At 43.5% G+C, this 26,014-nt stretch overlaps 1 pseudogene; it reads right to left on the reverse strand.

Annotated features, from left to right (window-relative positions):
• Positions 1 to 7,763: 7,763 nt before the first annotated feature.
• Positions 7,764 to 26,014, reverse strand: part of LOC118587670 — a 33,693-nt pseudogene continuing 15,442 nt past the window's right edge.

The raw sequence follows: 26,014 nt of genomic DNA on the forward strand, positions 1-26,014 counted from the left end.
CACAGCTCTCTCTTTGCTCACACCTGATGGTGTAAGCGCACAGCTCTCTCTTTGCTCACACCTGATGGTGTAAGCGCACAGCGCTCTCTTTTCTCTGTTCTGATATGAAGTCCTTAGTTTTTTTGGTAGTTTGTTTTATTTTGGAGACACACCCTCACGTAGCCCTTGCTGGCCTCCAACCCTAAGCTAAGGATGACCTTGAATTTCAGATCTTGTCTCCATCTCCCCAGTGCTGAGATCAGCTGGGTGCTGTCATGCCCAGTTTTACAGAATGCTGGGGATGGGACTTGGGGCTTCTTGAAGCATGGTCTCAGTCTGCAGCACAGGCTGGCCTGGAACTCAACCTTGTTCCATGGGCTGGTCTTTAGCATTACAAGAGGTGGCTCTAAGTATTGCTTATGTCTGCAGCTCAGACAGGGTGAGGACACCTGTGATGCCCATGGCCCCTCCACTCAGGAGCTCTTCAGGCCAAGTCTGTTTTAAATGACTTTTTAAAAAAAGATTTATTTATTTTATATGTATGAGTGCTCTATCTGTATGTACTTCTTGATGCCAGCAGAGGGCATCACTAGAGATGGTTGTGAGCCACCTAGTGGTTGCTGGGAATTGAAATCAAGACCTCTGGAAGAGTAGCCAAGTGCTCTTAACTGCTGAGCCATCTCTCCAGACCTAGGATGCTGTCAGTCGTTTGGGATTCAGGCTGGGAGGCTGAAGCTTGTTCTGGTTAATGGCTTCCAGAAAGGGCAAGCCCTACCACCAAAGGGCCTAAGTGCAGGGTAGGGCACAGGGCACACGAAAGCTGCTTTCTAGCTACCTAGTGCCTCCTCTGTAGTCTGATGCTCCAGGGTTCCACCTTTGTCAGCCCCTCCTCCAGGCAGGGTCCGTTCATTCCAGGATTGAGCAGAAGTGGGTCCTCAGCCTCCCTCCACTCCAAGATGAACTCGGTGTGAGTAAGTCCAATAGATTAAGGCCCGATCAGGAGACACACTGCCTGTGTTCGAATCCTACCTGGGACACCAGCTGTGTGACTTTGACCTTGCAGGACTTCTTCCTTCCTTCCTTCCTTCCTTCCTTCCTTCCTTCCTTCCTTCCTTCCTTTTTCTTTCTTTCTTTCTCGCTCTTTTTTTTTTTGTTTTTAAATTTTAAAGATCACATTTATTATTATTGTGTAGGTGGTGGCAGCATGTGACATGGGTACCTGTGGAGGTCAGAGGACAACCTGGAGTTCATTCTCCCCTTTAACCTGGGAATCAGGTTAGGCTTGGCTGCAAACAACTTTAGCTGCTGTGGTGGTTTGAATAGGTCTGGCCTCCATAGACTTCTGTGTTTGAATACTTGGTCCATAGGGAGAGGCATTATACATAGTAGGTGTGGCCTTGTTGGGAGAAGTGTGTCAACATGGGTGTGGGCTTTGAGGTCTCATAAGCTCAAGTCTTGCTGGTGTGTCTCAGTCTCCTGCTGCTGTCTGCAGATCCAGACGTAGAACTCTCAGCTCCTTCTCCAGCACCATGTTGGCCTATGCTGTCATGTCCCGCCATGAAGATAATGGACTAAACCTTTGAAACTGTAAGCCAGCCCCAATGAAATGTTTTCCTTTGTAAGAGCTGCTGTGGTCATGGTGTCTCTTCACAGCAATAGAAAACCTAACTAAGACAGCTGCTGAGCCATCTCACTGGTTTTCATGCCTAGGGTATCCTGTCTGATGGCTGGAGAGGCTGGACTTTCAAGATTGACCTAATTAGCTTTCTGTTGCTATGATAAACACCATGACCAAGAGCAACTCAGGGAGGGAAGAGTTCCCTTCATCTTAGAGTCCCACATCACAGTCACTGAGGGAATTCCCCAGGAACTCAGGCAGAGTGGGAGCCTGGGGAAAGCAGCTTTCTCAGCTTCATCCCTGGCTCCCATTCAACTCCTTTTCTTAAACACAGCCCAGGCCCATCAGGGTTAAGCAAATCCACAAAAGGATTTAAAGGATATTAATGGATTAATTAAGATATAAAATGGGGAGAAATATACTCACAGATACAGAACAAAGTAAACAGCCATCATCACTCTCTGTTCTGCCCTGGGGTGAATGGAACCAACCGTCCAGACTACAACCACCTCAAGAGAGAGAGCACACACACCTCTCCTCAGTTTTAAGAGTCACATACCCAGAAAAAAAATCATGCCTCTATCGGGCCAGATACCCCAAGGTCACTGGTGGAGTGAATTCCCACACTTCCCTGTTTTGTCTAAATAAGAAAGTTTTAAACCTAATACAATGCTGTACACAATAAGAACAATTATCCAAGTATTACCTAGAAGAAAAATGATAATAACATAAAAATGAAACTACAGCCAGCAAGAACAATATCGAGCAAGAAACACATACTAAATGTCCAGGCCAAAGGTTACTGGCAAGTTACAGAGATTACTCCAATAGCAGTCCTATCCTGAAGGATCTAAATCTTGTACCTGAAATGCTCTTAGCTAAAATACGAGAGGATTATAACTATAACTATAACTATCTAGTCTTCAACCCCATCAGAGCCCTGAGAAGGAAAATAACACTACTTGAGTAAGTAGGAAGTGCAAACAAGCTACTTCTGAAACATGCAAGGTATGATAGAAACCCCTGGCTGCTGGACAGTCACCCAATATTTTTCTGCAATGTTGGGGCAACCACTTTTGGCTATAGGCCTAGAATTTCTGACAGACTATTCTCAGAAGCAGGAAATTTTGAAAGACTGGCCTTTCCTGTCTTGGCAAGGTTTGGCAGTCACCTTTTCCATTGTCCTGCTCATCTCTAATGGACAGTGAGCTTACTTGTCCGCAGCTGAGGCAAGGGCGGTTCTTTGCCCAACAGGCCAATTTTGCCAAGAAGAAGACAAACTCCATATGTAGTGTCTTCAAAGCCCAAGATCCTCTAGGGAATAGATCAATGCTGTCAGAAGCAATTGTGTCTCACATCAACAGAAATCTAAGTTATTTAAACATTTAAATGCCATATTCTCTGGGTCTATGAAGTGTTTGAAGATTACCTATCCAGGCAACACATATCTCTGTATATCTAGAAAACCTAACTAACATAAATATGACAAGCATGGGTGGTTATTAACCTGTAACTCTTATCAACTTATATAACTTAAAGACTAAGGCTTCACATTATAAAATTGAACAGTCTGTAAACAGATGTACAGTATAGGGACAAAGACCTTGAAATTGTGACAATATACTAAAATATCTTAATCAGAGGTAGAAATGTATAGTGCAGTATGACAACAATATCCTTAATTTGTATCAATGTACAAAATATTCTAAACAAAACTAGAACATACTGGCCTGGTGGTGGTGGTGGTGGTGGTGGTGGTGGTAGCGCACACCTTTAATCCCAGAACTCGGGAGACAGAGTCAGGCAGATCCCTGTGAGTTGGAGGCCAGCCTGGTCTACAGAGCGAGATCCAGGACAGGCACTAAAACAACACAGAGAAACCCTGTCTCGAAAACAAACAAACAAACAAAAACGTAGAACATACATATAGTATGAAAAATATAATTTTACATTTGATCAATATACAAAAATACTTTAAGCATGAGTAGGAACATATGTACAATATGGTAAATATAGTTTTGTATTTGTATCAATATACAAATGATCTCAAACAGATATAGTAAAATAATTTTACATTTGTATCAATATACAAGAATCCATACCAATGCTAACTATCTAAAGCTGATAGCTGCTAAATTAATTTCCAAGTCCATACAATAATCTACCTTATTATCCTATCCTATCTCTTCCCCTTTTTTTTTTTCCAAAGGAGATTCCTGAATCTAAACTTTATTGTTCTACCCCTGACCTATTACAACTTATAACCAACCCCTTACAGATGACAATTAACCATAACCCTGAGAAAACAAAAACCTTTTGTGAGAGGGAGAAGGGGCATTGCTTTCTTAAAATTGTTCCCTACTGTTTAGGGGGTGATGATATCTCTGTGGGAATTTGCTCCACTAATGACCTTGTGGTATCCGGCCCACAGAGGCGTGTTTTTTTCTGGGCATGTGACTGCTTAAAACTGAGGAGGGGGCTGCACTCTCTCTCTTGAGGTGGTTGTAGACTGGACAGCCGGTTCCATTCGTCCCCAGGCAGAATGGAGGACAACCACCTCCGATGTTTACTTTGTTCTATATCTGTGAGTGTATTTCTCCCCATTTTATATCTTAATAAATAAATCCACTGATAACCTTTAACAGACTCTTGTGGGTACACTTAATAAGTGGCACCCAATGTTGGACATTGATCCACACAGACCTGAGAAACCTTAAAAAAGGTTCTGAATGCACAGAAACGGAGCCACACTGGGCTTCCTAGTCTCAGAGTCTCATGCCAGCAGCAGCCCAGAGTCTCCTGACAGCTGCCTGTGAGATAGAGATGGCTGCCAGCCACCATGAGCTAAGTGGTGTGGCAGGCTCCTGCAGTCTCTCCCACAGGCTGTGGTACAGAGAGGATTCTCCCAGCCCCTGTCTGCATGCTTAAGCTAGCAACACAAGCTCCTGCAGCACCTACTTGGCGGATTTAAGGCTTTTGCTCAGACAAATAAAAGGCTAAAAGATACATAATAAAACAGATTCAGACCAAACAAAAACAAAAACAAAAACAAAAAAACTCTAAGTGGGTCACAGTCTGTTTAAAAAATATGCATAGGCTTGAGAGAGAAAAAAGAAGGTGTAGACAGTCATAAAAAAGAGATATATAAGCCTGGCGGTGGTGGCACACGCCTGTAATCCCAGCACTTGGGAGGCAGAGGCAGTGGATCTTTGTGAGTTCAAGGCCAGCCTGGTCTACAAAGCAAGTTCCAGGACAGACTCCAAAGCTACAGAGAAAACCTGTCTATGTGTATATATATATATATAGTTTTAAAATAATAAAATAAAATCCTTAAAAGGGAGTAAAGTAAAGCCAAGTAAAGAAGGAAAATATACAGAGAGTCTGGATACTGTATATTATTGTGTTCTCTTTGGAATTTTTAACTACAGAGAGACATTTGATTGTGGGGCTGCTAAGCTAAACCAACATGTATATCTTTTTTTGTTTTGTTTTTTGAGACAGGATTTCTCTGTGTAGCTTTGCGCCTTTCTTGGAACTCGCTTTGTAGACCAGGCTGGCCTCGAACTCACAGAGATCCGCCTGCCTCTGCCTCCCGAGTGCTGGGATTCTTAAAGGCATGCGCCACCACCACCTGGCCCAACATGTGTATCTTAAAGGTATCTTGACTTTGAAACTTATGTCTAAGGGAATGTTGCTTTGGAAAAGAGGTTCTGCGTTTGTTTCACAGAAGATGAGATGCTGTGGTGGATTCCTTCCAGGCTAATATGGCTCCATCAAGGAACACCCCCTGAGAGGTCTCCAATGGGAGCAATGGCCCGGATGATCTAACATCCAGAACAGCATCAAGGCAGCTGGCTGAGATGATCCAGCCTCATAGACTACTCCAGTCCGGATTTGACCATAATTCCAAATTTTCTCAGGGTCCCCCAAGGATTACTAAGACCCCCAATCAGCAGGAAGTAGCCTAGAAAACTACACCTACATTCCCCAAAAATGGATTACTGATGTTTGTCTTTATTTAGGGGGTTTGGTTACAAATTGTTATTGTTCATAGTCAATCTCTTTCTAAAAGAAAAAAGGGAGTATGATAAAGAAATGATAGAAAAAGGTAGATGATTGAATCTACTATAATCCAAAAAACAACTATTAATCTGAGATATTTTACATTGACATGAATTTTGGTATAATGATACAAATTTAAAGTTAATTTTGTTACACTGTATATGTGTTTCTATTCTTGTTTAAAGGATTTTTGTATATTGATACAAACTTAAGGGTTTTTTAAAAATTATTTTATTTTATATTTTTTGGAGACAGGGTTTCTCTGTGTAGCTTTGCACCTTTCCTGGAACTCACGTGGTAGCCCAGGCTGGCCTCCAACTCACAAAGAAAGATCTGCCTGGCTCTGCCTTCGAGTGCTGGGATTAAAGGTGTGCACCACCACCACCCAGCTTAAGCAGATTTTTTTTTCCAGAGTTGAGGATTGAATCCAGGGCCTTGCGCTTGCTAGGCAAGCGCTCTACCACTGAACTAAATTCCCCAACCCCAGTAATGTATAATTAAAAATACAGATTATAGTTAGTCATCTGTAATAGTTAATATTATAGTCATGTTTGTTATGTTTTTTAGGTATACAAAGATATATTTCAGATAGGTAATCTTCAAACACTTCAAAGACCTACAGAATATGGCATTTAAAATGTTTTAAAAACTTTGACTTTTCTGTCCAGTGAGACATGTCTGCTCCTGGCAGCACCAGTTACTTCAAAGAGGATGATGGCCATTGAAGAAACTCGTTGTGGAGTTTGCTTACAATGTGGAAAGGCTAGCTAGCCATTTGGGCAAGAAATTGTTCTTGCCTACACTGCTTGACAATATGTTATATAAACTGGACATGCAGGACCCACAGGAAAATGACCACTGAACTTTGGCAAAACAAGACCAGATGGTCCTTCAGGTTCCTGCTTCACAGAGGAAACTGCCAGACATTCTGCAGGACACATAGGAAAGCAACTAACAAGCTTTGCCAAAATAGATGGGATAGTCCTTCAAACTTCCTGCTTCACTGAAAAGTCTGCCATATGCTCTAGGCCTGTAGGCTGAAGACAGAGGCCCCAACATTACAGAGGAACTTTGGGTGGCTGTCCTGGCAGCCAGATGTCTCTCATCATTTCTAGAATTTTGGAAGTTGCTTGCAATGTACTTCCTGTTTACTTAGATATTAGATTCTTCTGGGGACTTTGATTGAGTTGATGACTAGACAGTCATAATTATAATTTTCCTTAGTTATGATAAAAGATAGATTAGATATAAAACTTTAGATTTACTAAGATAGATAATTAAATGTTTTCTTTAATTTTGTCAAATACAAATAGATTATATATTGTAACTGTAATTCTTGCTTGATAACTGTTTTGTTATATATAATTTTACTATGGTAAAGTGAAAACCTTCCTTTTTGATTAGACATAAAAGGGGAAGTGCTGTGGGATTGTCTTTTTGTATGCTGTGAATATGTGCTACTACCCTTGGTTAATAAAGAAGCTGCTCTGGCCTATGTTAAGACAGGTTAGAGCCAGGCCGGAAATCCAAACAGAGACACAGGGAGAAGAAAGGAGGAGTCAGGGGAGACTCTACAAACCACCTGGGGAGCAAGATGTGATAAAACACAGGTAAAGCCGGAGACACATGGCGATGCATAGAGTAATAGAAACGGGTTAATTTAAGATTTAACAGCTAGCCAGCCATAAGCCTGAGCCACAGACCAAACAGCTTGTAATTAATATGCAGCCTCTGAGTGTTTGAGTGATTATTTTATAAGCTGCTGTGGGTCAAGCAGGACACAGAAAAGTTTCTGGTTACATATTTGCCTAAGGATGGCACTGCCCACAGTGGGTAGGCCCCTCTACATTAATTAGCAATAAACAAATGCCCCACAGACATGCCCACAGGTCAGTCTGATGGAAGCAACTCCTCAGCTGAAGTTCCATTTTCCCTGATGCTGCAATTTGACAACTAGGATCAGCTGCCCCAAAGAATGAACAGCATTCATATTCTGAAGGTCCAGCATCTTCGAGGGTGACCATGTCTGGAGATTTTTTATACATATATACATATACATATACAGCTTTACAAACATATGCTGTTTAATTAGGTTGTTAGCAATTTAGAAAACCAGTTTGTGATGGTATTCCCCATTAGTCAGAGAGAACTGAGATCACAGATAGCCCTGGAGCTGGGGAACAGTTTTGATCATTGGCAAAATCTGCCGAGTCCACAGTTTTCTGATCCACCTTGCGCTGCTCTGAAATCTTGTATTTCTCCTTCTCTGTGTCCAAGACCTCACTCCTGGTGCCTGGGTGTGCAAAGCTGCTTCTTCTTGAGGTGTTTGGGGATTTTTTTTTTAAGTGTTCGTTTTTTTTTTAAATAAATAATTTTTTTCTTTATTATTATGTGTTTTAAATTTTATACATCAGCCATGGGTTCCCCTGTCCTCCCCCCTCCTGCCCCCATCCCCACCTTCCCCCCAGCCCCTCCCCTCCATTCCCATGTCCTCCAGGATCAAGGCACCCCTGGGGATTCATTTAAACCTGGTAGATTCAGTACAGGCAGGTCCTGTCACCTCCTTCTAGACTGAGCAAAGTGTCCATGTGTAAGCCCAAGGTTTCAAACAGCCAGCTCATGCACTAAGGACAGATCCTGGTCCCACAGACTGCATGCCTCCCAAACAGATCAAGCTATTCAATGGTCTCACTTATCCAGAGGGCCTGATCCAGCTGGGGGCTCCACAGCCTTTGATTCATAATTCGTGTGCTTCCATTCGTTTGGCTATTTATCCCTGTGCTTTTTGCGATCTTGGATTCAACAATTCACGCTCTTGCAGACCCTCCTCTTTCTCGACAGTTGGACACCTGGAGCTCCACCTGGGGCCTGGCTGAGGATCTCTGTGTCCACTTCCATCAGTTATTGGATGAGAGTTCCAAGACGACTATTAGGGTGTTTGGCCATCTGATCACCAGACTAGGTCAGATCAGGCTTTCTCTCGACCATTGCCAGCAGACTACAGAGGATATATCATTGTGGATTTCTGGGGACCTCTCGAGCACTCTGCCTATTCCTGGTCTCATGTGGTCTTCATTTATCATGGTCTGTTATTCCTCATTCTCCCTTTCTGTACTTGATCCAGCTGGGATCTCCTGCTCCCCTAAGCTTTCTTTCCCTCAAATCTTGCCCTTCATTACTCCCACTGTCGTCCAGGTTGTTCATGTAGATCTCATCCATTTCTCTGTCATTGGGTGATCCTTGGGTCTTTCCTAGGGTCCCATTTTCTAGGTAGCCTCCCTGGAGTTGTGTAGCAGTCTAGTCATCTTTGTTTTACATCTAGTATCCTCCTATGAGTGAGTACATACCGTGTTTGTCCTTCTGAGTCTGGGTTACCTCACTCAGGATGATTTTTTTCTAGATCCATCCATTTGCCTGCAAACCTCATGATGTCATTGTTTTTCTCTGCTGAGTAGTACTCCATTGTGTATATGTACCATATTTTCTTTATCCATTCTTCAGTTGAAGGGCATCTAGGTTGTTTCCAGGTTCTGGCTATTACAAACAAAGCTGATACGAACATAGCTGAGAAAATGCCCTTGTGGTATGATTGAGCATACCTTGGGTATATGCCCAAGAGTGCTATAGCTGGGTCTTGGGGGAGATGGATTCCCAATTTTCTAAGGAAGCGCCATGTTGATTTCCAAAGTGGCTGTACAAGCTTGCATTCCCACCAGCAGTGGAGGAGAGTTCCCCTTGTTCCACATCCTCTCCAGCATAAGATGTCTTTTGTGCTTTTGATCTTAGCCATTCTGACAGGTGTAAGGTGGTATCTCAGAGTCATTTTGATTTGCATTTCCCGGATAATTAGGGATGCTGAGCAATTCCTTAAATGTCTTTCAGCGATTTGAACTTCCTCTGTGGAGAATTCTCTGTTTAGTTCTATAGCCCATTTCTTAATTGGACTGTTGGGCATTTTGATGTCTAATTTCTTAAGTTCTTTATATATTCTGGATATCAGCCCTCTGTCAGATATGGGGTTGGTGAAGACCTTTTCCCATTCTGTAGGCTGTCGCTTTGTCTTGTTGACTGTGTTCTTTGCTCTACAAAAGCTTCTCAGTTTCAACAGGTCCCATTGATTGATTGTTTCTCTCAGGGTCTGTGCTATTGGTGTTATATTTAGAAAGTGATCTCTGGTGCCAATGCGTTCAAGAGTACTTTCTACTTTCTCTATGTATTAGCAGCCTTCTACACACTGACATCCAGTTATGCCAGCACCATTTGTTGAAGATGCTTTCTTTTTTCCATTGTACATTTTTGGCTTCTTGGTCAAAAATTATATGTTCATAGGTGTGCAGGTTAATGTCAGGGTCTTCAATTCGATTCCATTGATCCAAATGTCAGTTTTTATGCCAGTACCAAGCTGTTTTTATTACAGTAGCTCTATAGTAGAGCTTGAGGTCGGGGATTGTGATGCTTCCAGAGGTTGTTTTATTGTACAGGATTCTTTTGGCTATCCTGGGTTTTTTGTTTTTCCATATGAAGTTGAGTATTATTCTTTCCAGATCTGTGAAGAATTGTGTTGGTAATTTGATGGGAATTGCGTTGAATCTGTAGATTGCTTTTGGTAAGATCGCCATTTTTACTATATTAATCCTGCCTATCCATGAGCATGGGAGATCTTTCCATTTTCTGACATCTTCTTCAATTTCTTTTTTCAGGGACTTAAAGTTCTTGTCATATAGGTCCTTCACATGCTTAGTTAGAGTCACCCCAAGGGATTTTATAACATTTGTGGCTATTGTAAAGGGTGATGTATCTCTGATTTTCTTCTCAGCCCGTTTGTCTACTGTATATAGAAGGGCTTCTGATTTTTTTGAGTTGATCTTCTATCCTGCAATGTTGCTGAAGGTTTTTATTAGCTGTATCAGTTCCTTGGTTGAATTTTTGGGGTCACTCATGTATACTACCATGTCATCTGCAAATAGGGAGAGCTTGATTTCTTCCTTTCCAATTTGTATCCCCTTAATCTCTTTATGTTGTCTTATAGCTCTGGCTAGAACTTCAAGTACTATATTGAATAAGTAGGGGGAGAGGGGACAGCCTTGACTTGTTCCTGATTTTAGTGGTATTGCTTTGAGTTTCTCTCTATTTAATTTGATGTTGGCTGTTGGCTTGCTGTAGATTGCCTTTATTATGTTTAGGTATGTTCCCTGTATTCCTGATTGCTCCAAGACCTTTATCATGAAGGGGTGTTGGATTTTGTCAAATGCCTTTTCTGCATCTAGTGAGATGATCATGTGGTTTTTTCCCTTGATTTGTTTATATGGTGTATTACATTGACGGACTTTCGTATGTTGAACCACCCTTGCATCCCTGGGATGAAGCCTACTTGATCATGGTGGATAATTGTTTTGATGTGTTCTTGGAGTCTGTTTGCCAGAATTTTATTGAGTATTTTTGCATCAATGTTCATGAGGGAGATCGGTCTGTAGTTCTCTTTCTTTGTTGGATCATTGTTTGGTTTGGGAATCAGGGTAATTGTAGCCTCATAGAAGGAGTTTGGTAATATTCCTTCTTCTTCTATTGTGTGGAACAATTTAAAGAGTATTGGTATTAAGTCTTCTTTGAAGATCTGGTAGAATTCTGCAGTGAAACCATCAAGTCCAGGGCTTTTTTTGGTTGGGAGACTTTTAATGACTGATTCTATTTCCTTAGGGGTTATTGGACTGTTTAAATGGTTTATCTGGTCTTGATTTAACTTAGGTATGTGGTACCTATCCAGAAAATTATCCATTTCTTTTAGATTTTCCAGTTTTGTGGAGTAGAGGTTTTTGAAGTATGACCTGATGATTCTCTGGATTTCCTCATTGTCTGTTGTTATGTCCCCCTTTTCATTTCTGATTTTGTTAATTTGGATGCTCTCCCTCTGTCTTTTGGTTAGTTTGGATAAGGGCTTGTCTACCTTGTTGATCTTCTCAAAGAACCAACTCTTTGTTTCATTAATCCTTTGTATTGTTCTCTTTATTTCTATTTTATTGATTTCAGTTCTCAATTTGATAATTTCCTGGCATCTGTTCCTCCTGGGAGACTTTGCTTCTTCCTGTTCAAGGGCTTTCAGGTGTGCTGTCAAGTCACTAGCGTGAGATTTCTCCAGCTTCTTTATGTGGGCATTCAGTGCTATGAATTTCCCTCTTACCACTGCTTTCATAGTATCCCATAAGTTTGGGTATGTGGTGTATTCATTTTCATTCATCTCTAGGAAGTCTTTAATTTCTTTCTTTATTTCTTCCTTAACCCATTGGTGATTCAGTTGAGCATTGTTCAGTTTCCATGAAATTGTAGGATTTCTGTAGTTTTTTTGTTGTTGTTGAAATCTAACTTTAAACCATGGTGGTCTGATAGAACACAGTGGGTCATTCAAATTGTTTTGTATCTGTTGAGATTTGCTTTGTGGCCAAGTATGTGGTCGATTTTAGAGAAGGTTCCATGGGATGCTGAGAAGAAGGTATATTCTTTTTTGTTTGGGTGGAATGTTCTGTAGATATCGATTAAGTCCATTTGTGCCATAACATCAGTTAAGTCCATTATGTCTCTGTTAAGTTTCAATTTGGCTGATCTGTCCAGAGGTGAAAGTAGGGTGTTGAAGTCTCCCACTATTAATGGGTGGGGTTTTATATGTGATTTAAGCTTTAGTACTGTTTCTTTTACATATGTGGGTGCCCTTGTGTTTGGGGCATAAATGTTCAGAATTGAAACTTCATCTTGGTGGATCTTTCCTGCGATGAGTATGTAATGTCCTTCATCATCTCTTTTGATTAATTTTAGTTTGAAGTCTATTTTGCTGGATATTAGGATGGCTACACCAGCTTGCTTCTTAAGACCATTTGATTGGAAAGTCTTTTCCCAGCCTTTTTTTCTTAGGAGGTGTCTGTCTTTGAATTTGAGGTGTGTTTCTTGTATGCAGCAGAAAGATGGGTTCTGTTTTCGTATCCATTCTGTTAGTCTGCATCTTTCTATAGTTGAATTAAGTCCATTGATATTAAGGGATATTAATGACCAGTGATTGTTCATTCCTGTTGTTATTTTTATTTTTTGGTGGTAGTGTGTGTGTACTTCTCTTCTTTGGGGTTTACTGCTGTGGTGTTATCTATTGCCTGTGTTTTCATGGGTGTATCTGCCTTCCTTAGGTTGGAATTTTCCTTCTAGTGCTTTCTGTAGGGCTGGGTTTATGGATAAGTATTGTTTAAATCTGGTTTTGTCTTGGAAGGTCTTGTTCACTCCATCTATGATGATTGAAAGTTTTGCTGGGTATATTAGTCTAGGCTGGCATCCATGGTCTCTTAGTGTCTGCATTATATCTGTCCAGGTCCTTCTGGCTTTCAAAGTCTCCATCAAGAAATCGGGTGTTATTCTGATGGGTTTGCCTTTATAAGTCACTTGGCCTTTTTCCTTTGCTGCCCTTAATATTCTTTCTTTATTCTGTACGTTTAGTTGTTTAATTATTATGTGCCGAGGAGACTTTTTTGGGGGGTCTAGTCTGTTTGGTGTTCTATAGGCTTCTTGTATCTTTATAGGCATTTCCTCCTTTAAGTTGGGAAAGTTTTCTTCTATGATCTTGTTAAATATATTTTCTGTGCCTTTGAGTTGGTATTCTCCTTCCTCTATCCCTATTATTCGTAGGTTTGGTCTTTTCATGGTGTCCCAAATTTCTTGAACATTTTGGGTCATGACTTTGTTGGTTTTAGTGTTTTCTTTGACTAATGAATCCATTTCTTCTACCGTATCTTCAACACCAGAGATCCTCTCTTCCATCTCTTGCATTCTGTTGGTTATACTTGCCTCTGAAGTTCCTGTTTGTTGACTCAGATTTTCTATTTCCAGCATTCCTTCTGCTAGTGTCTTCATTTTTTCTATTTCCCTCTTCAGGTCTTGGACTGTCTCCCTTGCTTTTTCATGATTTTAATTCAAGGATTTATTGTTTTCTTCTGCTTTAATTGTCCTTTCCTGTAGTTTCTTATAGTGTTCTTCCCATTTTTTGTTTGTCTGTTCCTCTACTTTATTTTTGATTTCTTCTATATAAGGCTCTAGCCTCTTCATGATGTTACTTATAAGGTTGTTTTCTTCTTCTTCTTCTTCTTCTTCTTCTTCTTCTTCTTCTTCTTCTTCTTCTTCTTCTTCTTTTTCTTCCATCCCATGATGTTCAGGTCTAGCTGTTGGAGAAGGGCTAGGTTCTGGTGATGCTGTATTGCTCTTTATTTTCTTGTATGTACTTCTGCCTTGACGTCTGCCCATCTCCTCTTGTGTTCGTTCTTGGTCTTATCAGTGTACTTGGTCCAGAGAGAGTTGACAGATTTAGGGAGCCTCTCTCTGGTCCAGAGGGAAGCTCTGGGCCAGATGGGAGCACTGGTCCAGATGAGAGTGCTGGCCAGATAGGAGCTGTGGGGCTGGACTCTGAGTCTCGGGAAGTCCCTGATGTCTCCTTATTTTGTCCAGATGGGAGCTCCTCTTGTCCAGATGGGAGTTCCTCTGGTCTCTGGTCCAGATGGGAGTTCCAGGGCAGGATGGAAGCTGGGGGCTGGTCTCTGAGTCTCAGGAAGTGGCTGGGGTCTAGGGCAAATGGGTGTGGGGGCAGGGTGTGGAGACTGCAGTGTCTGCCTGCAGTTTTGGAAAAGGGGAGCCTTCCAGCAGGGCCCGCCGATTGGCAGGTAACTGGGGCCAAGTTGGTCAGGTCCTCCCGAGGTGGCCTGTGTCTGGGGGTGGGACCCAGGCACAGTTGCCTCTCTGACTATAACCCAGGCACTCACCTCTGGTCCAAATGGGAGTTCTGGGGTGGACAGAAGCTCAGTGTTTGGGGATTTTAACCTTGCTGACACCAACTTTTGTAGAGGTGATGATGAGAAACTTCTGGTGTGTTCTGAGCAGAGGAACTCTGTTGAGGGCAAGAGGCCCAGTCACAACTGCCCAACTTCTTCAGGAAGACCACTCTCTTGCCCCTGTGGCACCTGTGAGGATGATCAGGATGATCTCAGGAGTGACGCTGGCAAGCAGACTTCTCACATGAGGGCTGAAGGGCTTTTTGCCATGACTCAGCAGCTCCCGAGTTGTAGAATAAGACCTCAGCATTTTTTGAAGCATAACCACCCTGAATACCACCGTTCTTGTCACCACCAACAGGTTTGTGGCAGTAACAAGGACCTTCTCCCTTTTCTTCTTCTTTTCAACCTTGGGTTTTACAACTGAGTTTTCCTTTTGTACAAGGACTTTCTGGAATACATAGCACATAGGAAGTATCTGCCAATTCCTCTAGCCAGGACAGGGTTTCAGCTGCACCTGGGGCTTCTCCTTCTTGGGCTGTTTAACCTCGGGTTCACTCTTTTTGGCTATAGCAGCAGTGACATCACTCCCAGCATTCATGGCTGCAGGTATCTTCTCCTCTGTGTCAGGCTTCTTGGCTTTTTCTTTTCTGTTTTTTTCGCTACAGGGTTTCTCTTTAGCTTTGGAGTCTGTCCTGGACTAGCTCTGTAGTCCGGGCTGGCCTGGAACTCACAGAGATCCACCTGTCTCTGCCTCCCGAGTGCTGGGATTAAAGGCGTGTGCCACCACTGCCTGACTTCTTTTCTTTTCTTTTTTTCTTTTTCTTTTTCTTTTTCTTTTTTGTTTGTTTGTTTTTTAGATTTTTATTTATTATGTATGCAGGCCAGAAGAGAGTGCCAGATCTCATTACAAATGGTTGTGAGCCACCATGTGGTTGCTGGGAATTGAACTCAGGACCTCTGGAAGAACAGCTAGTGCTCTTAACCTTTGAGCCATCTCTCCAGCCCCCGCTTCTTGGCTTTTTTATCCGCCATCTTGCAAGATGGAAAGGAAAACTAAGGTCCCAGCTTCTCGTCTAATGTGGAGATGGGTTCTAAAAATATATTTATTGATGAGAGACACTGAGGTAAGGGGCCTGGTAAGACTTCTTTTTTTTTTTTCACAGAGCTGAGGACCAAACCCAGGGCCTTGCACTTGCTAGGCAAGCGCTCTACCACTGAACTAAATCCCCAACCCCTGGGTAAGACTTCTTAAGGGATGAAATCAATAAGGTACATTCCCAACACAGAACTAGGTCCATACTGCTGCTGATCCAGCTGTTGTCCTGCTGTTCTGCCCAAGGATGATGGGAACCAATTGCAAGCCACACTTCTCCACCACTTGCTCCTGCTTGGACCACCAAAGACAGAATGCACTCCCTGTCTCACAGTTTTTAATGTGTTCCATGTCCTCAGAGAAGACCATGCCCATAATGCCAACACCCCAAAACAAACAAACAAACAAACAAAATCCTGCTCCATCCAATTGGTCATTGGGCCAAATGGTGTAATTCCCATAACTTATTCTTATTTCATTTTGTATGTATGAGCGCTTGTGTGTAGTTTCTGTGTACCATACAAATGCCTGGGACCCATGGGAGACAGAAGAGGTACCATATCACTCTGTCATTAGTTACAGATGGTTGTGAGTCGCCTTGTGGGTGCTGGGAACTGTATCTGGGTCCTCTGCAAGAACAGCAAGTGCTCTTAACCACTGAGCCATGTTTCCAGCCCCTGGATATGGATTTTATAGGAAGCTCATAAGGTTAAATGGGGTGTCCAGTGCTCAGATCACTGCCACAGTCAAGAATACTGGTTAGCTGGATGTGGGGTGCATGTCTGTGATCTTAGCACTTGTGGGAAGACCATGAGTTTGAGTCCAGCCTGGTTTACAGAGCAAGATAATCCTCCAACTATTTTTCCTCTTTTGAGGCAAGGTCTCATGTAGCCCAGGCCGGCCTCAAAATCACTATGTAGCTGAGGATGACCTTAGACTTGTGATCCTCCTGCTCCAACTTCAGAAAGCTGGGGTGACAGGTGTTTTCCAACACAGCTGGGTTGTGCAGTGTTGGGGATGGAGCCCAGGGATTTGTGCGTGCAAGCTGTATACTCCACCAACTGAGCTGCAACCCGGCTCTTCTAGAAGGTTCTAGTCAAGGTCAAGTAGCAGTAGAATTGTGGTAGAGTCACAGAGACAGGGCGTAGTGGTAGAAGAATGAGCCAGCACATCAGTCTGGGACCCACAGGGGAGGCAGAAGCTGACCCCGGTGTGAGGCGTGAGGGGTCACCTGCCAGAGGAGCTACAAGAGGGTGGCTGCATCGACACACACCTGCAATCATGCGAACATGGTGAGACTGTCTCAGAGAACAGCAACAAAGCATGCCTAAGTGCCTGGTGCGCTGTTGGACAAACCGTAGCACCATACAGTTTTTACTGCTGATATGAACCAACCGCCGTGACCAAAAGCAACTCAGGGAAGAAAAATTTCACTTGCTCTTCCACATCACAGTTCATCATCCAGGGAAGTCAGAGCGGGAGCTCTAGCTTGTGCCGTGTCCCCAGGAATAGTCTGTGAGTCCTACTCAGAGCTGGGAGTCAGAGACAAGACTGGGCTGGCGTCTTCAGCACACAAAGGATTTGAGGAGTGATGATCTTTGAGGCCTGTGCGGAGAGTGGGCTCAGTGCTGGATCTGGGAGAAGGAAGATTAGAGATATGCCCGAGGAGAGGGTGCAGCCAGAGAGGAAGGGAGGAAACCTAGGGCTAGCTGGAGACCGTGTGGAGAAGAGAAGTTGTTCTGGGCACGAAGAGTGGTGCAGTGTGGGTAAGACTGGCTGCCAGGAACCACAGCATGCCCTGAGGGATCCCGGCAGAGCAGGCCGTGGAGGAAGCCAACCCTGGTTGGGTCAGGAGGGGACAATCTGAGCCAATGTGGACAGATACAAGGACAGATACAATGACTCAAAACAATTCCTGTGGGTCCCTTGTAGTAGGTAGCCATTCCAGCCTTGGCCTGAAGTTCCAACCCCCACTGAGGCTTCGGTAATGGTCACGCACACAAGGCGGGGCTGAGAGAGGCCGCTGAAGACCCAGGATCAAAAAGAGAGGCCTCTCTTGGTTCCAGGACCCTGGACGCTGCAGGTAGACCGAGCAGAGTTCTCCAGAGAACACCGCTGGACTGCGTGATCCCTTTCCCAGACCCTGCAACCTACCCCTTCATTTGTAAGGTACCCCACAAAATAAACCTCCCTTTTAACTACATGGAGTGGCCTTAATAATTTCACCAATAGTCCCTCACTGTTCTCATCCAAATGGAAATCAGTACAGAGGCCAGGACTGTTGCCAAACAGACAGGCAAGCAGACAGACCAACAACCATCAGGACAGTCATCTAAACTGAGGATGGCTGGGATAGGAGAGGGGTGCATAGTTCCAGAGACAGAAGACAGCGGATGAAATAGGTGGCATTATTCTTGGTGCACAGAAGGTGGCAGCACTTCACCATCCTGCAGGACCACGATGGCGTCACCATCTCCTCCTCCTCCTCCTCCTCCTCCTCCTCCTCCTCCTCCTCCTTTTGGTTTCTCTGAGACAGGGTTTCTCTGTAGCCTTGGCTCTCATGGCTCTTGCTCTGTAGACCAGGCTGGCCTTGAACTCATCCACCTGCCTATGTCTCCCGAGTGCTGGGATTAAAGGTGAATACCATCACCACCCGGCCACGTTCATCTTATTCTAAAATGGTGGTTCTCAACCTATGGGGCTTTCACAGGGTCAAATATCAGATATCCCGCATATCAGATATTTACATTATGAGTAATAACAATAGCAAAATTACAGTCATAAAGTAGTAACTTTTTTTTTTTTTTTTAAGCTGAGGATTGAACCCGGGGCTTTGTGCTTGCTAGGCAAGAGCTCTACCACTGAGCTAAATCCCCAACCCAACAAAAATAATTTTATGGGTCACCACAACATGAAGAACTGTATTAAAGGGTCCCAGCATCAGGAAGGCTGAGAACCTTCACTCCATTGTAGGCCATAGCAGCTACCTCAGTGTTTCCTGTCGGGGATGTTCTCTTTATAACGTGACTGTGACATTCATCTAGTTGAAAAGAGTCTGTGTGGCATTCTCTTGAAGACATTTTGTGACTTCTCAGGACAGGTCATAAAAGGCAACATAGCTCCCACCTCTGGAGGTCTTGGAACCCAGCCACTGTGCAGCGAGGAAGGAACCGAGGCCCTGGCTCATAGGGCTGTCTGTGCTTGAGCTACAGAGCAACCCTGTCTCAAAATGAACAAGCTTTGTCTGTCTTTACTCAGTTGTCTGATTCAAGTTCAAAGGCTTGGAACTTGAACTAGTTGAAGAAAGTGTCTCCTCTGCACACCTTCCTCTGACTAGATGTGAATGACAGTCTCAGATTCCTTACCGGACATGGCTGTTCCTTCCTGCCCCAACAGTGTTATTGAAAAGCTGAGGCTCATGTACTCTTGTCCCTCTTTCCTGTGCTTGGGAACTGGGTTAGAAGAGAGACGGAGAGAGTCCTCGGAGACCATTCTACCACGTTTATTACCAAAGGTAGAACATGACGCCCAGCTCTGACTCTGACACAGTGATTATTTTGAGTCAAAAGTGATTGAGAAGTAGATTTAAGAAAAATTTTTGTCTCCCACCATTTGCCTAGAACAGGGTACAATGTCGCATGGCCTTTGTGATGGCTGTTCTTGGTTGTCAACTTCACTATATCTGGGATGATCCCAGAAATGAAAGGCACACCTGTGAGAGATATTCTGCTTGGTTTGAAGTGGGGGAAGCCACTTCTTACCCAAACCTTTGAGGTAGGAAGACACACCTCTGACCCCTATCTTGAGGAGGGAAGACACATGCCTGCCTTTAATCTGGGCCACACCTTCTGCTGGAAGCCTATGTAAGGTCATGGAAGAAGAAAGCTTTTGCTTTTTGTCTGCTTGCCCTCACCTTGCTGACTAGCATGCCCCCTCCTTCCCTGGCATTGGAGCCGACTTCTTCAGGACTCCAGCATATGCAGAAGACCAGCCCAGACACTCAGCCTTGTGGGACTGAGCAGCTACTAGATTCTTGGACTTTCCATTCACAGCTAGCCATTGGACTGCAGCCTGTAAGTCGTTCTGGTAAATTCCCTTTATACATATCTTCATTCCATAAATTCTGTGACTCTAGAGAACCCTCTTACAGCTGCCCTTTCTTTTCCATCTTTATGTGTAACTTCACACAGCCATCCTTACACCAGGAGAGGTAAACACTAAGGAAGTGAGACCTTCATTAACCCAAAGGCATCAGAGAAACCTTCATAACAACCTTTATCTGTTGGGTTATATATATCTACATATGTGTATATGTATGTGTAAATGTATACATACATACAGACATATGTATATGTACACACAACCCTCTGAGTCTACTTTTGTTGCATGTGTAACTGGTTTTATGACTGAGCACTCTGTCATCCCCAGGAGAGATGGATTTTCCTTCTCCCCGCAGTCAACTCCCGAAGTTCTTTACCTAAGGGTGGCATCCGGCAAAACTTCTCTCCCCCACGGTTTCGATCCATCGATACTGCCATTGTCCCAGTCCTGCTTGTGCAGCCATTTCAAGGAGAGAATGCTTCATGGCAGACTTTGTGGTTTTCTGGCTCTTAGGATCTTTCTGTCCCTCTTCTGAGATGTTCCCTGAGATACAGATGCAGGAACTTGTGATGTGTTGTATATGTTGCAGCTGAACTCTACACAATTTGTTCATCTCTGCACGTGTCCAGCCGTGGTTTTTCTGCGGTGTCTTCATTTGCTGTAAGAAGAGGCTTCATTGGTGAGGAGTGGGAGCCACACATCCAGGAACCGTGGCTCGTGCACAAAGAACCAGATTTATTGCTTTTGACTCCATGCACAGTGTTTTGCCAGCATTTATGGCTGTGGCAGTGTGTGCAAGACCCTTGGAGGGCAGAAGAGAACTTTAGAGCCGCAGTACAGATGGTTGTGAGCCACTGCGTGGGTGCTAGGCACAGACCACTGGCAGCCCAAGTGTCCTGACTGCTGAGCCATCCCTCCAGCCCCAACCCAGAATCTCTAAGAGTGATGATTATCTTTTCCTTTCCTACTTTACTTATTCCTAAGCAGTACTGTACCTTCATGGTAGCCACAAATAGTAAGAGACTGGTGCATTCTGGGAAGTGGCTGCACAAAATGAATGTTTTCTTGTTTCCCAAGTGTTGACAGCTATAAGGGAGGGTAAGTGACTTCATATACACGAAATAAATACACTTTATTTTATGTAGTCAGGTCTGCAAAAGAGTCTCTGCTTTTGTTTCCACAGAAAGCCAGAGGCTGTGAATTTGTTCCAGATTAAGATACATCAGGCTTGATCAACCAAGACCATCTGAAAGGTCTCTGATGACACCATGGCCCAAATGATCCAACATCCAAAATGATTTCAAGGCAACTGGCTCAGAGGTTTACCCTCATGGACTACTCCATAATCCTAAAATTTTCTTTATGTCCCCATAAGATACAACGTCCCCTCCAGCAGGAAGTAGTAAGAAAAACTACGCCCAAATTCCCAAATATATCCAACTGGCTTTGGAGATGGAATTGGCTCACTCCTTCTCTAAACCCAGGAATATTGCTAAAAAAAAAAAAAAAAAAAAAAAGGTTAACAGATTCTTACGTCCCAAATCAGAAGAGCCCTCTGATGTGGGACAGAGAAACCAATATTTTTATTTAAATCAGGTTGATTATAAAAGTGATCTCTTTCTAAAGAAGAAAAGGTGATATGATATAGATATAATAGGATGAAAGGGTAGATTAAGGAACTTACTTCTAAAGAGCAACAACTTGTTTGAAATGTTTTACATTGGTATAGATTTTAGTCTATTGATACAAACTTAAAGTTAATTTTGTTATACTGTGTTATTTCTACTCTTGTTTAAGGTATTATGTTTGTATAGCTCATTTAAAATTGTAATAGATGATTAAAAATAGATTAATAATTAGTCATCTATGATAATCATACTCGTAGCCATGTTAGTTAAGTCTTCTAGGTATACATAGAGATATTTCAGATAGATAGGTAATCTTCAAATACTTCAAAGACCTACAAAATATGGCATTTAAAATATTTAAAAAATTTAGACTTTCTGGACAATGAGACATGCCTGCTCCTGGCAGCACCAATGTACTTCAGAGTGGAGGATGGGCATCAAAGACACTTCATATGGAGTTTATCTTCACCTTGGCAAAAATAGCCATTTGGGCAAGAAACTGTTCTTGCCTGGACTGCTTGATTGACTGGACATGCAGGACCCATAGAAAGGTGACCACTAAACTTTGCTTGACAAAATGGTCCTTCAGGTTCTGCTTCACAGAGGAAACTGCCAGACATTCTACAGGACACTGAGAGAAGTGACCGAGAGACTCTAGCCCTGTGGGCTAAAGACAAATGCCCCAACTTTACAAAGGAACATTAGGTGACTGTCCAGGCTGCCAGCTGTCTCTGTCTACTCTTATCAGGCTCCTGAAAAATGCTTGCATCCTTCTCCTGGTTCTCAGGTTATATTATATCCTTCTGAGGTCTTTGATGTGGTTGAAGACTAGATAGTTGTAATTTCCTCAGTTATGATAAAAGATAAATTAGATATAAAACCTTAGACTCAGAAATATAAGATAGATAAGATATCTTCTTTAATATTATAACTGTAATTCTTGCTTGATAATTGTTTTGCTGTCTGTAATTTTACTATATAAAAGTTAAAACCTTGCTTTAAAAAAAAAAAAGAAAAGGGAAAGTGCTGTGGGATGTTCTGTATGTCAAATGTGCTGCTCTGATTGGTTAAAATAAATAAAGTGCTGATTGGTCAGTAGCCAGGCAGGAAGGATAGGGTAGGTGGGGCAAGGAGGAGGAGAATTATGGGAAGTGGAAGGCTGGGGGCGGAGACCTGCCAGCCGCTGTCATGACAAGTGAGATGTAAGGTACTGGTAAGCCACGAGCCATGTGACAACTTATAGACTAACAGAAATGGGTTAATTTAAGATATAAGAACTAGATAGCAAGAAGCCTGTCACGGCCATACAGTTTGTAAGTAATATAAGTGTCTGAATGATTATTTTATATGTGGGTTGTGGTACTGCAGGGGCTTGGTAGTACCTGTAAAGAAGCTCTCTAGCTACAGATCTAAGTGGAATGTAAAATGGCACAGAGTGGCTGATTATACGGTGGTTAGGAAAAAATAAAAATCAAACCAGACTGACCTCTACCCCAATAGCTTGTGAGCACTAATCTACTGTCTCACAAAGTGCCTTCTTGTGGCTTACACAGCAAGCGTTCATTTCTTACAGTCTGGAGGTGCAAAGTCCAAAATGAGGACGCAGGCGACTCCAGTTCCTCGCTGCAGAGTTTCCCTCTCTCACCTGTGGTTGACAGCCCTGTGAACCTGCTCGTGTGGGGAGTGAACTTAGGTCTCTCCTCTCTCTCCTCTCTTTTCTTTTCTTCTGAGACAGGGTCTCACTATATAGACCAGGTATCAAACTCGCAGAGATCCACCTGCCTCTGCTTCCTGAGTGCTGGGATTAAAGGCATGTGTGTACCACCACACCCAGCTTCTCTCTCTTTGGTGTTTCCAGACAGGGTTTCTCTGTGTAACAATCCTGACTATCCTGGAACTTACTTTGTAGACCAGGTTGTCCTTGAATTCCCAGAGATCCTCCTGCCTCTGCCTCCCAAATGGTGGGATTAAAAGCATGTGATACAACCCCCTGACTTCTCTCTTTTTTTTATTTTTCAAGACAGGGTTTCTCTGTATAGCTTTGCACCTTTCCTGGAACTCACTTGGTAGCCCACTGCCCGGCTCTCTCTTTCTTTTAATAATTATAAAATAGTTTATTTGTTTGCATGTTGAGACTGAGTATGTGCTATGGTGTGTGTGGAGGTCAGAGGACAGCTTGCAGGAGTTGTCCTCTCCTTATACTATGTAGGTAATAGGAATCAAATTCAGGTCTTCAGGCTTGGTGGTCAGGGCCTTTCCCTGCTGAGCTGTCTGTCCATAAAGACTCACCACCTAAAAAGTGTCTTCATGAATAGGACAGAAACTGCTCAAGTTAAAAATCTTACTTTGACTTTTTCATCTGCCTGTTGTTAGTAGTTAAGCGGCGCTAGGAACACGTCCTGAACACGACAAGACCACGGAAGAGTTTTATTAAAGAGGATAGAGGTGACAGGCCTGCGTGAAACACACGTGGGTGAGGAGATAAGGGGGGCTCATGCAAGATGGCGCCGGCTTTTTAAAGGTTGGGCTGCGCATGCATACAGGGACTCCTGTGGGTACTCCACTCATGCGCGTAGATTACATGGCTGCACGCACGCTTTATGCAACAACATAAGGCCACAGAGACCTGGTCCCGCGAGATGTCTGACCCGGAGGTGGCTATTCTACACCGGAAATAGTTAGGTGGTCCGCCGGGCAAGCACAACTGTGTGAACATATAATTTTCTATCACCTGTCTTTTGTTGGATCTTTTCAGTAGATACCCAACTCACATTCTGATTCCCTTTTGTTGGGACCCCAAAGGTCTTTGAACCAACAGACATTCAGGGAAACTTCGAATGTTAGTCATGAAGCAAGGAACTACCTGTTTTTCCATCCGGAAGGCTAGTGAGCTGCATTATCTGTTGGACCAGGCCATTTCAAGGTCCCACAGCCAGGACCAGAGATGGCCACAGCCCAAATGACCCCCATGCTATCTGTATGACCAAGACCAGGCCAGATCCTTCTGCTAGTACAGGTAGCCTATCTCTAGAACACATCTTCTTGGAAGAAATGACATATACCTTGAATTGAGTTTTGATGTAATTATGCTCTCTTGTGCACTGGGGATAGTATTAACCAGAACACTCCCCCTCCCCCACCCCCACTCCCCAGCCCCCACCCCCCCACCCCCCCTGCAAAAAAAAAATTGTACTATGTTTTAAATATGCTGGCAACGAACTGCCTGGTATCAGACTCCCCCAGTCTGATCCAGGTTGATGAAGTCAATCTGAACCATGTTTTCATTCTCACCTCTTCACATTCATTCCTCTGCCTGGACACCTGCAGGGGCCCCTCACCCCTCCTGCTAAAAATGTTGCCCTTTGTTCCTGGACTCGCCTGTGGAGAACTGTAGGAAGAATTTGGTCAGTCATAAACCATTCTTTAAACAAAATGTCTGTGAAAAGTGACAGATGGAGAAGGTAAAGGGCACACCTAAAAGTAGGGCTGGGGTGCAGCTCAGTGGTAGAGTGCTTGTCTAGTGTTCCTGAGGCCCTAGCTTCACCCCTGCCCTCCAGTAGCCAGGTGATTAAAAAGAAACCCCCAGAGCTCACGCCTTCAATCCCAGCACTTGGGAGGCAGAAGCAGGTGGATCTCTGAGTTTGAGGCCAGCCTGGACTACAGAGTGAGTTCCAGGACAGCCAGGGTTGCACAGAGAAACCCTGTCTAAAGAAAAAAAGGAAGAGAGAGAGAGAGAGAGAGAGAGAGAGAGAGAGAGAGAGAGAGAGGGAGGGAGAGAACTCTGCCGCCAGGGGTGCTGTGATGGCTCAGTGACTCAGAAGACTTCCTGAAAAGTCCTTTGAGAAGAGGACTGGAGTTGAGAGGCCGGCATCTCCTGGGATGGCTCATAAACGCCAGGAACTCTAGCTCAGAGTACCCAGCATCCCTTTTTGGCCTTCATGGGCACCTGCACCCATGTGCATATACGTAAATGAAATCAATAAATCTTTGGAAATGTAAATCCTCGGGGATGTACTCTCTTCAGTGGTGTTCCACTGATAAACTTCTCACGCTCCAGTGCTTGTGCAAACAACCTTAGTTAAACTCTGTGGGTCACACACAAGACAGGAAGTAAGGGGGAGATGTTGGGAGGGAGGAGGGTTTCTACGGGAGAGAAAAGGGGATGAGAGGGAAGTTGGGGATGAAAACAACTACAATTGATCATACATGTGTATGAAACTGTCAAGGAATTTAAAGTCAACCTCTGTCCAGTCTTTCTCTGATCACCCTCCTGGGATGGAGGCTCCCTCTTGTTCCCTTGTCTTTCTTCATTTCTTCTTTTAATTTGTTGCAAAACATCATACACACTTGGTATCCTGGTTTCATTCCTGTTACTGTGATTAAAATACCCTGAACAGAACAAACAAACAAGAATAAAGCAACAATAACTTAGGGAAGAAAGGAAGGAACACCAAGCAGCTAGTTACCAGACAGCTACAGCCAAGAGCAGAGGGAAATGGATGTTCACATGTTGCTCGTCACTTGTTTGCCTGTGTTCAGCTTGATTCCTTCACTCTCACATGGTCCAGATCCCCTGCTTAGGGAATGGTACCACTCACAGTGGGCTGGATTTTTCCACATCAATTAAATCAATGAAGAAAATCCCCCAAGACATGTACACAAGCCAACCTACTGTGGACAATCCCTCATTGAGACTCCAGCTTGTAGCAAGTTGACAATTAAAGGGACCACCATA

This window comes from Onychomys torridus, chromosome 7 (assembly GCF_903995425.1).
Source record: "Onychomys torridus chromosome 7, mOncTor1.1, whole genome shotgun sequence".
Taxonomy (NCBI): domain Eukaryota; kingdom Metazoa; phylum Chordata; class Mammalia; order Rodentia; family Cricetidae; genus Onychomys; species Onychomys torridus.